Raw genomic sequence first — 9,896 nt, forward strand, 5'->3', positions numbered from 1 at the left:
AAGAGGAGTTTCCGAGATACCTGTAAAATGGGGTGTGAATTCCTCCAAGGTCTCTGTACAGGAATGGGAAAGAGGGTTAGAATTGGATGGAAGCAAGGTGGCTGGATTGAGCGGGGAGCAGCTTTCCAGTGAAAAGTCAGGGTTTTGAATAACTGTGGGGAGAGCGAATGGTAGTGGGTTGGCCAAAAGTGAGTTTTGTCTATCAAGGGTAATTCTTCTCTCTGTAGGAGTTATGGACAAACCCAAGTATGTTACCTCTGACTTTGCTATCTGGGCCTTTGAAGGAGAGACTCTATATCCTTTTGTCAACAGGAAGTTGAGGAGGTCAGCTGTATGTTGGCGAGCCAACTCAAAGGAAGGGCTGCAAAGCAAAAGATCATCCACATACTGGAGAACAATGCTAGGAGACACCTGAAGAGAGAGGAGATCCTTTGATAAAGCCTGTCCAAAGAAATGGGGACTGTCTCGAAACCCTTGAGGGAGGACCGTCCAGGTCAGCTGTTGTGCCCTTGAAGTGTCTGGGTCCACCCAAGTAAAAGCAAAGAAATCTTGGCAGTCAGGATGCAGGGGGATTGTGAAGAATGCATCCTTGAGGTCCAGCACCGAGAAGTGGGTGGTACCAGGAGGTATCAGATCTCGTTGAGGGGTCTGAGGACCGTTCTCAGCCTTTTTTAACTTTTTTCTAATATCGGGGGCTGATTGGGCAATAAAATGAGTATTGAGAACCACCTTAGCCTCTGGTGACTCTGGGTCCAGCCTTGTATAGCGCTGGAGCGCTACTGTAAGGCGTTCAAGAAATTCCGCCGGGTTTTCATTGGGCCTTTGAGTAATGTGGTTTAATTTGTCGTAATTAACAGGAAGATAGGCTGCCTTTTGAAGGCCAGCCACTAAGCAAGTTATCATCCTATTTCTGCTTTCCCGCCCAGGAGCATTATGTTGATAATTCCAATTGGGCTCTTCCCTAGGCACAGCTGTTGCTCCCACTGGAAAGTTAATATCTAGGCGGTGAGCTTCATCGGCATGTGCCTGGGCTGCAGTCCACACCCTTTCTTTTTCCTCAGCAGTAAGGGTAGAGGATAGCATTAGATATATGTCCTGCCAAGTAAGGTCATAGGTCTGAGCCAGGTTCTTAAACTGCTTGACATAATTATTAGAATCTTGGGCATAAGATCCCAGCCGCTTCTCAATCTGAGCAATATCAAACATTGAGAATGGCGCATGCACCCTAATTACACCTTCAGCCCCTGCCACCTCTCGCAAAGGGCACAGGGGGTCTGGTGGAGGTTGTGTGCCACCAGTGCGAGACCGGGTGTGAGCTGCAGGGGGGGAGGAGATAGAGGGTGAAGGAGAGGAGAGTGAAGAAGGTGGGGAAGGCACCAGATGCTCAGCAGGAAGAGGGGCAGAGTCAAAAAGAGGGTCAGGCACCTCAGGCTCCGGAGGGAGCCCTGCGCTAGAGTTGGGTTCTCCACGTGCCAGGAGGAGTGGAAAGGCCGGGCATGATTGGCATAGGGCCGGGTTGTCCCGGAGAGCAAAGAATGGCTGAATATGAATGACCTCAGACCATTTACCATTACGACGGCAAAAATCGTCTAAATCTCTGAGAATGACATAGTCCAAAGTCCCATCTCTGGGCCATCGAGAACGATTATCCAGTTGGTACTGTGGCCAAACTTGAGTGCAATAATAAATCAGGCGTTTCTTGTCGATGCAGTTAATAGACAAGACGTCCAGGGAACGCAGGAGGCATTTCAATGGAGTTTCCTCCTTTGGGCGTGACTTACAACAACCCATTAGAAATGCAAAAGAGAAAAACGTAGGGGGAAAAATTTAGTGAGTGAAGGAGGGCTTACTGAATGGAAGCGGTGTCCCAATTTACCACCGAGCCCTCTAGAGAGAAGTGACGAACAACCGGAGTCAAGTAAAGGCCTAGTAGGTTCTCCGGCGTGGTATCTGTAAAGAGACTGAACGACAGAGACCCCTTAGGGAGCAGGTCACTCACCAAAATGTAGAAGTGTCGAGGAAGATGCAGAGGCCAGCAATAGAATTGATGCACTGTGTCCGCAGCAGATAGACGGGTTCATAAAAGGCCGTCAGAACTGTGGGTATTCCTCAGAGCAAAAAGGGAAAAACAAAAATGAAAAAAAGAAAAAAAAACAGAGAGGAATCTCGGCTGTCCTGACTTTAAGCCCTTTATCCGAGTCACGGCACCATTTATGTTAGGTTTTTAAAAAGAGGTGACCGAGTAAGAACTGAAACTGCACCACGCACGTGGTATTCAGGTAAGGGGTTTATTCAGTAGACCTGCTGGGACCAGGCAAGGTTGGCACTCCACGCGGCTGGCAAAAGAAAAAAAGAGGGCGGTCTGGCGGCGGTTTAGGCCTTATATAGGGTAGGGGGCGGGGAAGGGTGTGTCCAGGTAAAGGGAAGTGGGATCAGGTGGGAGAAAGGTGTGGCCACATCAGGTTAGGATGTGACCTCAGCAGATGCGGACGTGACCTCTTCCAGGTATCCCAGTTGCCTAGGTAACGCTCAGCAGATGCGGACGTGACCTCTTCCAGGTATCCCAGTTGCCTAGGTAACGCAGGTACTGGGCGAGGTCTGTTCGTCGTCCAGGAATGGACCTTACAATATTGTGTTAAGGGAGGCACTCACTAAGGAATTTTCAAAACTTTGTTCACACAATATTCATTGACATCTTTTTGGCCAAAGCAAGTTAAATGACAAAGTCCATATCAATGCTTGAGGCTACTTTGTTAGAGAAAGATGAGCTATCTGGGATCCATTATTGAAACAGGAAGCCACAAGAAATATATATTCTATTCACTTTCCCCCTGTAATTCTGAGTTTAAAATACTGAGTTGTAACCAACATTTTGCATGATGTTTAAATATTCCAAAACATGAGATATAGTAAAATACTCAATGGAGTCCTATGTGATATCTTTACATTAACCAGAAAATAGTTCATAGATTCCTAATTGCAATTCTGTAATTTGTAATTTTAGTAAAGAGATTATATGTCTCTCTTTGAGTTAGATTATTCTACAATTTTTTAGGGAAAAGGTCTTCTGTACAGGAAGGTGTTTTTTTTCTTCTTTTCCAATCCATGTGAATGTATTGCCTTGAGCAGGAAAATTTAAGACAAATTTGAAAGATTAAAAATTAGAGTTACATTTTACAATTGCTAATTGCTGATTTTGCTTTTGTAAACTTGCTCGCCCTAGCACTAACCCCCACCCCCAGCCCCCTTTCTGGAAATAAGGAATTGAGTAAAAAGTTTCAGAGCCCAGATGCCGGCCCTGGGACTAGATCTGTGGTCATAGATAAAGAACAAACAAGTAAATTCCCCAAGTGGCCAAATGGGACCTAAGATAAGGACCCAAGATAAGGACCACCTGCCAAGTCCAGCAAACTAAGCCAAATGTTAATCAATCACAAGCCTGTAACTATGTAAACTCCCCTCCCTGGTGACGATCCCCCTAGACTTGCCCCTAGCCAACTGTTTTACAAAGAGTGTTATAAACTTCTCCACATAGTAAAAATGATCCTGGGACACCTGATGTTATATGCTAATCTTGTGATTTTTGCCTTTAAGAATGCCTGTAACCGCTGCTCAGGGCTCTCTCCCTTGCCGGGGCTGAGAGACCGTTTGCACAAACGCTGAAAGTATCCCATAGACGAAAGTATCCCAGGAGTCTGGGATCTTTCAAAATTCATATTGGTTCTTTCCTGATTCCATTTCATTTGCTTTCTCTTCCAGCTTTGCTTTCACAATCATCTCTGCATTGCCAACAGCAACAAAAAAATGAGTGGATCCCTGGTGAGTTTTTTGCTTATGTCTTTCTTTGCTTTTTAGAAACTTTTTATTAACAATGTGCTCCAAAATTAAAATGGAAAAGTAGAAAATATTTAGCCTCAGGAAAACATTCAAAAATAAGATGAAGATGGCTTTTAGATTTAGTGGATTTTATGTTCTTAAGAGTCAAACTGAGGGAGGGGGCTGGGAAGTAGCTCAGTGGTAGAGCACTTGCCTTGCATGCATGAGGCCCTGGGTTCGATTCCTCAGCATCACATAAGCAGAAAAATAAAAAGCCGGAAGTGACACTGTGGCTCAAGTTGGTAGAGTGCTAGCCTTGAGCTGAAGAGCTGAGGGACAGCACCCAGGCCCAGAGTTCAGGCCCCCCTCAAAAAAAAGTCAAACTGAGTTGAATACAAGTTTACCTCAAATTTATCTGTTTTTACTGATGTCAGAAAAAGTAGCAAGCGCTACATGATCCACTGACACTTAGGAGGTTAGTATGCTAACTTCTGATGGAATGTACATTTGCAGGCCCTTGGTCAGAAATCTTACCCTTATTAGACACAAATTAAACTATCTTCATGATGCTAAACTGGGTAGTGATTATTTTTGGAGTAATTGAATTAGTATGATTCCAAGTATCTTTGAATGTTAAAGGCCTGAGTAAGCCATCTATATATTTAAATGACTGTCCACATATAACCTTTGGCTGTTGTGTCTTTTCTATAGGGAGTGGAACAGGCTGCATGGAGTTGTATTTTTTTCCAAAGCTGTCATCAATTGCTTAAATTATTGTCAAACCCAATGACTGCATTTATTGTTTTTCTTACTTGACTGTGGTGCTATATTTAAAGACTTTGTCTGTGGCCTTTCTAGAAATATGTTTTTATTCTCTTTTAAATTGACCTCCTAGGGGCTGGGAAGGTGGCTCAGTGGTAGAGCACTTGCCTTGCATGCTTGAGGCCCTGGGTTCGATTCCTCAGCACCACATAAGCAGGGAAAAAAAGCCAGAAGTGGCACTGTGGCTCAAGTGGTAGAGTGCTAACCTTGAGCTGCAGAGCTGAGGGACAGCGCCCAGAGTCCAAGCCCCATGACCGGACTCAAAAAAACAAACAAACAAACAAAATAAATAAATAAATTGACCTCCTACACTATTTTCCTCCATTACTCTCTTTCCTTTTATTGTTACTATTTTTTCCTTTTTTGGGGGGGGGGCGTCCAGTAGTGGGGCCTGGGCGCTGTCCCTCAGCTCTTCAGCTCAAGGCTAGCACCCTACCACTTGAGCCACAGCGCTACTTCCGGCTTTTTTTTCTTTTTGCTTATGTGGTGCTAAGGAATCGAACCCAGGGCCTCATGCATGCAAGGCAAGCGCTCTACCACTGAGCCACCTTCCCAGCCCCTTATTATTATTTTTTAATTAAACAAAAGTTTACACTTACGTAAGTCAGGCAAAGAGATATCCTTTTGGATAATGTCACTCCTTCCCTCACTTTTCCCCAGTTTTTTTCCTCCCTTCATACTCACAGGTTCTATAGTTCATTTTCAACACGGTTTCCAGTGAGTACCATTGCTTTCCTTTTATTTGAAAATAGAGACATTGGTGATAAGGGTCCTTGATTAAAGGAACGAGACTAATACAAAGTGAAGTCAAGCAAAGCTTTATTCCATGCCAAGGAATCAAACTAACTGGTCAGGGCTCTGTCTGTGGAGAGTGACCCCCACCTAGTCTCACAGGCTAGCTTTTATAGGGCAAAACAGCAAACTACAAACTAATTGTAAACATGTAGCTAATTTTACTCTTATTGGTTAAAACAGAAGGGTTACATATGTGCTTTTTACTGATTGGACACCTCCACCTGGCCTGGCCTGGCCTTCCCTTCCTTCCCCCCCCCCCCCCCCCAGGCTTCATTTCTGCTAACTGGCCGTTTTTGGAAATTGTTTTTCTTTTTTTCTTTTGGTTCTGTAAGGTATATTAACTAAGTAGGTTTCATTAGGTAGCCGATCAAGAGAACACCATGAGCTATTCAGACAGGAAAAGAAGTTTATTTACCCAACTGCTGCCTCTCCTCCCCCCCTCCCATGCATGGTGGAGAAGCACAGCTGAAAAGGAAAAGGGGGGGAGAGGAGGAAGAGTGGTGACCCCCCTCTGGGCCAGGACTTGTCTAGGCCTGGGGCAGGAAGAGGTGTGGCCTCAGGGTCTGGGACCCTCCTAGGGTCAGATGGAAGGCATGTGACCAGAGGTGGCCCAGGATATGACCTAGTAGGAGGGGAAGGTGACTGCTTCCAGGTCTGCCAGTTGCCTGGGTAACATATACTAGGCGGAAACTTAGCCAAAAAGGAGAGAGGTGTCCCTGTGCAGACCTTACAGTTCCTTTACAGACAGAGTCAGTTTGCCCTTACTGCACAAAGAACAGGTGCAGGCAAGGTCAGCTCATACTTATACTTTACAAACCAGATGGCTGCCTTTACAAAATGGAGTTACTTTGGCTAAGCTGGACGACCTAATAATTGGGTTTTTGCTTATTTCATCTTTGTGTTTATTTTTGTATTCTTTTTTTCGGGGGGGGGGGTCCAGTCGTGGGGCCTGAACCCTGGGCCTGGGCGCTGTCCCTCAGCTCTTCAGCTCAAGGCTAGCGCTTTACCACTTGAGCCACAGTGTCACTTCCGGCTTTTTTCTTTTTGTTGTGCTGAGGGATCGAACCCAGGGCCTCAGGCATGCAAGGCAAGCGCTCTACCACTGAGCCACTTTCCCAGCCCTATTTTTGTATTCTTAAAGGTATGCTTTTATGAGTGATATATTATTGAATTGTTTCCCTTTTTTCTCATGTCAGGCAATGGCATGTATCTTTACTCCATTTACATTACATACTAATATGGTTTCATTTATGTCTACCATTTTGCTACTTACTTTCTCCTTGCTTTATCTGATATTTATTTGTTACTTTCTATCTTTTTAGGGGTGTGATCATATCTTTCTAGCATAGTCATCTCTGGGTATCCACAAATAGCAAAATAAATGTTCATGTTTCTTATGTAAAACTGTGTTGTGATTTCATATAAGCAGCACACATCCATCTATATACTTTAAATCACCTCTGACAACTAGTACAAATTAAATGCAATGTAAGTAGTTGTTATTTGGTATTTTCCAGCATATTATCACAAAATTTTAGGACTGTACATGTTCAGTACAGTAGCTATATGTTTTCAAAGTTCTGGATCCATAGTTGGTTGAATTTGTGGGACTCACAAATATGCAAGGCCCACTGTATTTTAAGGTTATCATGGATGAGCACTAATGGAGTGTGGTACTACATTTTTCCTCATGAATGAAAAATGAGTGATTTTACATTTACTGGAAGTTCATCCTCAGCCTGAAGCATGATGTTTTAGAAGAAGCCAAACCTACAGGCAATTGTTCTATTGTTCTTGAGTTCTCATCTCTAGAACTACAAGAAAATATATTTCTCTCTCAATTCTGTTTTTTTTGGGGGGGGGAGATCCGGTTGTGGGGTCTGAACTCTGGGCCTGGGCGCTGTCCCTCAGCTCTTCAGCTCAAGGCTAGCGCTCTACCACTTGAGCACCACTTCCAGGTTTTTTTCTTTTTTCCTTATGTGGTGCTGAGGAATTGAACCCAGGGCCTCAGGCATGCAAGGCAAGCGCTCTACCACTGAGCCACCTTCCCAACCCCCTCAATTCTGTTTTGATATGGCAGCCATAGGAAACTAATATACTGTAATGCATTGCATTATTATTAGTTACTCTGAGTTTTGAATATGCTTAGAGTACTGTTTTACTGCATCAAAATCTATAGGTGCTTTACAAGGGAATAGCTCTATATATAAGCTTTATGCTTAATACCTTTAAAAAATTGGCTATATTGTGGCTTTGAACTTAGGGCATGACATGTACAAAGCAAGTGCAGTAGCAGCTGGATATTGGTTCTTTATCCCTAGTGCATGTACTTTTGTATTCAATACATGTATGTATGCACATATTGAATTCTCATTTATATGAATCACCTATATACTATGGTATTTTTGCATTAAGCCATCATTTAAAAAATTACATAAAATAAATATGTTTGTATCCGTATCTGTGTGTGTGTGTGTGTGTGTGAGTGTAGAGGAGTAGTCCTTTATGCTTACCTACAATTTCACTATTTCTGTGATTCTGATTCTATGAGTACATCTAAGTTAGCACATATTGTGATGTAGCACCTTTTCATGTAGCTCTCTGGTAATGCAGGTGTGTTGCTGATAAATTAGCTTAATCAGAAAATATATTCAATACATATTTTTAGAATAGTTCCTCTGGAACTGTTGGGGTGAGGGAAGTTATTTTCTTTTAATACTTTATACACATATTTCCTTTTGGTATATTGGGGGGTCATCATTCATTTCTGGTATTGTTAAGCATAGTGACAGTAGAAAAATGGTTAGTCATTCTTTTTTTTCTTTTCTTTTCTTTTTTTCTTTGTTTTTGTTGGTTGTGGGACTTGAACTCTGGGCCTGGGTGCTGTCCCTCAGCTCTTCAGCTTAAGGCTAGCACTCTATCACTGGAGCCACAATGCCACTTCCAGTTTTCTGGTGGTTTATTGGAGATAAGAGTCTCACAGACTTTCCTGCCTGGGCTGGCCTTGAACCGCAATCCTCAAATCTCAGCCTCCTGAATAGCTAGGAGGCACCAGCTTTTTTTTTTTTTTTTCCTAATGCTTAAACTCAGGGTGTGGAAACTATCCCTGAGCTTGTTTTGCTTAAGGCTAGTTCACTCTACCACTTGAGCCATAGTGCCACTTCTGGCCTTTTCTGTGTATGTGCTACTAAGGAGTCAAAACCAGGGCTTCATGTATGTTAGGCCAGCACTCTACCACTGACCACCTTCCCAGCCCTTCCCTGATCTTTATTCTTATTTTTCTTTGCCTTGCTGGGGGTTGCTAGGTCTGACAGTGCTTTCTGATATTCTTAGTTCTTTTTCCATGTCCCTTCCATCCTTCCATGAGGTACTAGTAAATGCAAATATGGTCAAGACACATTTTATTTCATTATGATTAATGTTTTGTAATGCAGAAGGAGGGTGATGTCATAATAGTTAATGCTACCAGTTCAATGGTTTTTAGGAATGACATATAAGAAGGCTTCAGAACATCTTTAGGGTTATACTAATAATGAGACGTTTATTGTGAGAACTAAGTAAAATATTCTGTGTCCCAGATTATATTACTAATCAGTTTCTTGAGTACTGTTACTTTCTTTAATACTTACCTAGGCACTGTGTTTTTATAGATCTGCTAATGTGGTTGGTACCCCTTGTGATTTCTTTTTATTTTTTTTTATTTTTTTTGGTCCAGTCGTGGGCATGAACTCTTGGGTGGGCACTGTCCCTCAGCTCTTAGGCTCAAGGCTAGCGCTCTACCACTTGAGCCACAGCTACTTTCGGATTTTTTCCCCTGCTTATGTGGTGCTGAGCAATCGAACCCAGGGCCTCAGGCATGCAAGGCAAGCACTCTACCACTGAGCCACCTCGCAGCCCTCTTTTTTTTTTTTTATGTTCATTTTTTTTATTGTGAAAATACAGAGGGGTTACAATTACATGGGCAAAATAATGAGTACATTTCTTATCAAGCATTGTAGCCTCCTCCTTTGTTTCCCCTTCCCATCCCTTCCCATCTTCCCCCCACCCCTCCACCCAATCCTCCCCACTTCCCCCCCACCAAAGCTGTAAATTTCATTTTCGACATAAGGACTTGTACATTTCATTGTTGCAATGGGTCTACCTGTATCCCTATTTAAACAATTTGTTTTTCCCCTTCCCCTCCACAAATTATACCCACATCAAATACAGTGAAAGCAGGGGTTATACTGTGGGGGAGGGACATACAAAGCAACAAAGAAATAACCCCTTGTGATTTCTTGACTGAGCTCTGGACGATCTAGATTCTAGGCATCTAGTTACAATTGATGCCAGTAGTGAAGGTCATTAGCTCTTTAAAAGAGGAATTTTATCTTGTTTCTATTGCTAGCACCAGAAACACTTCCTGATTAATAAGGTAAAACTTATTTTAATAATTAATAAGTTTGTATAGAGGCAGCTATTCA

This window comes from Dipodomys merriami, unplaced genomic scaffold (genome assembly GCF_024711535.1).
Source record: "Dipodomys merriami isolate MVZ:Mamm:240054 unplaced genomic scaffold, mDipMer1.0.p SCAF_5, whole genome shotgun sequence".
In the NCBI taxonomy this organism is placed as follows: domain Eukaryota; kingdom Metazoa; phylum Chordata; class Mammalia; order Rodentia; family Heteromyidae; genus Dipodomys; species Dipodomys merriami.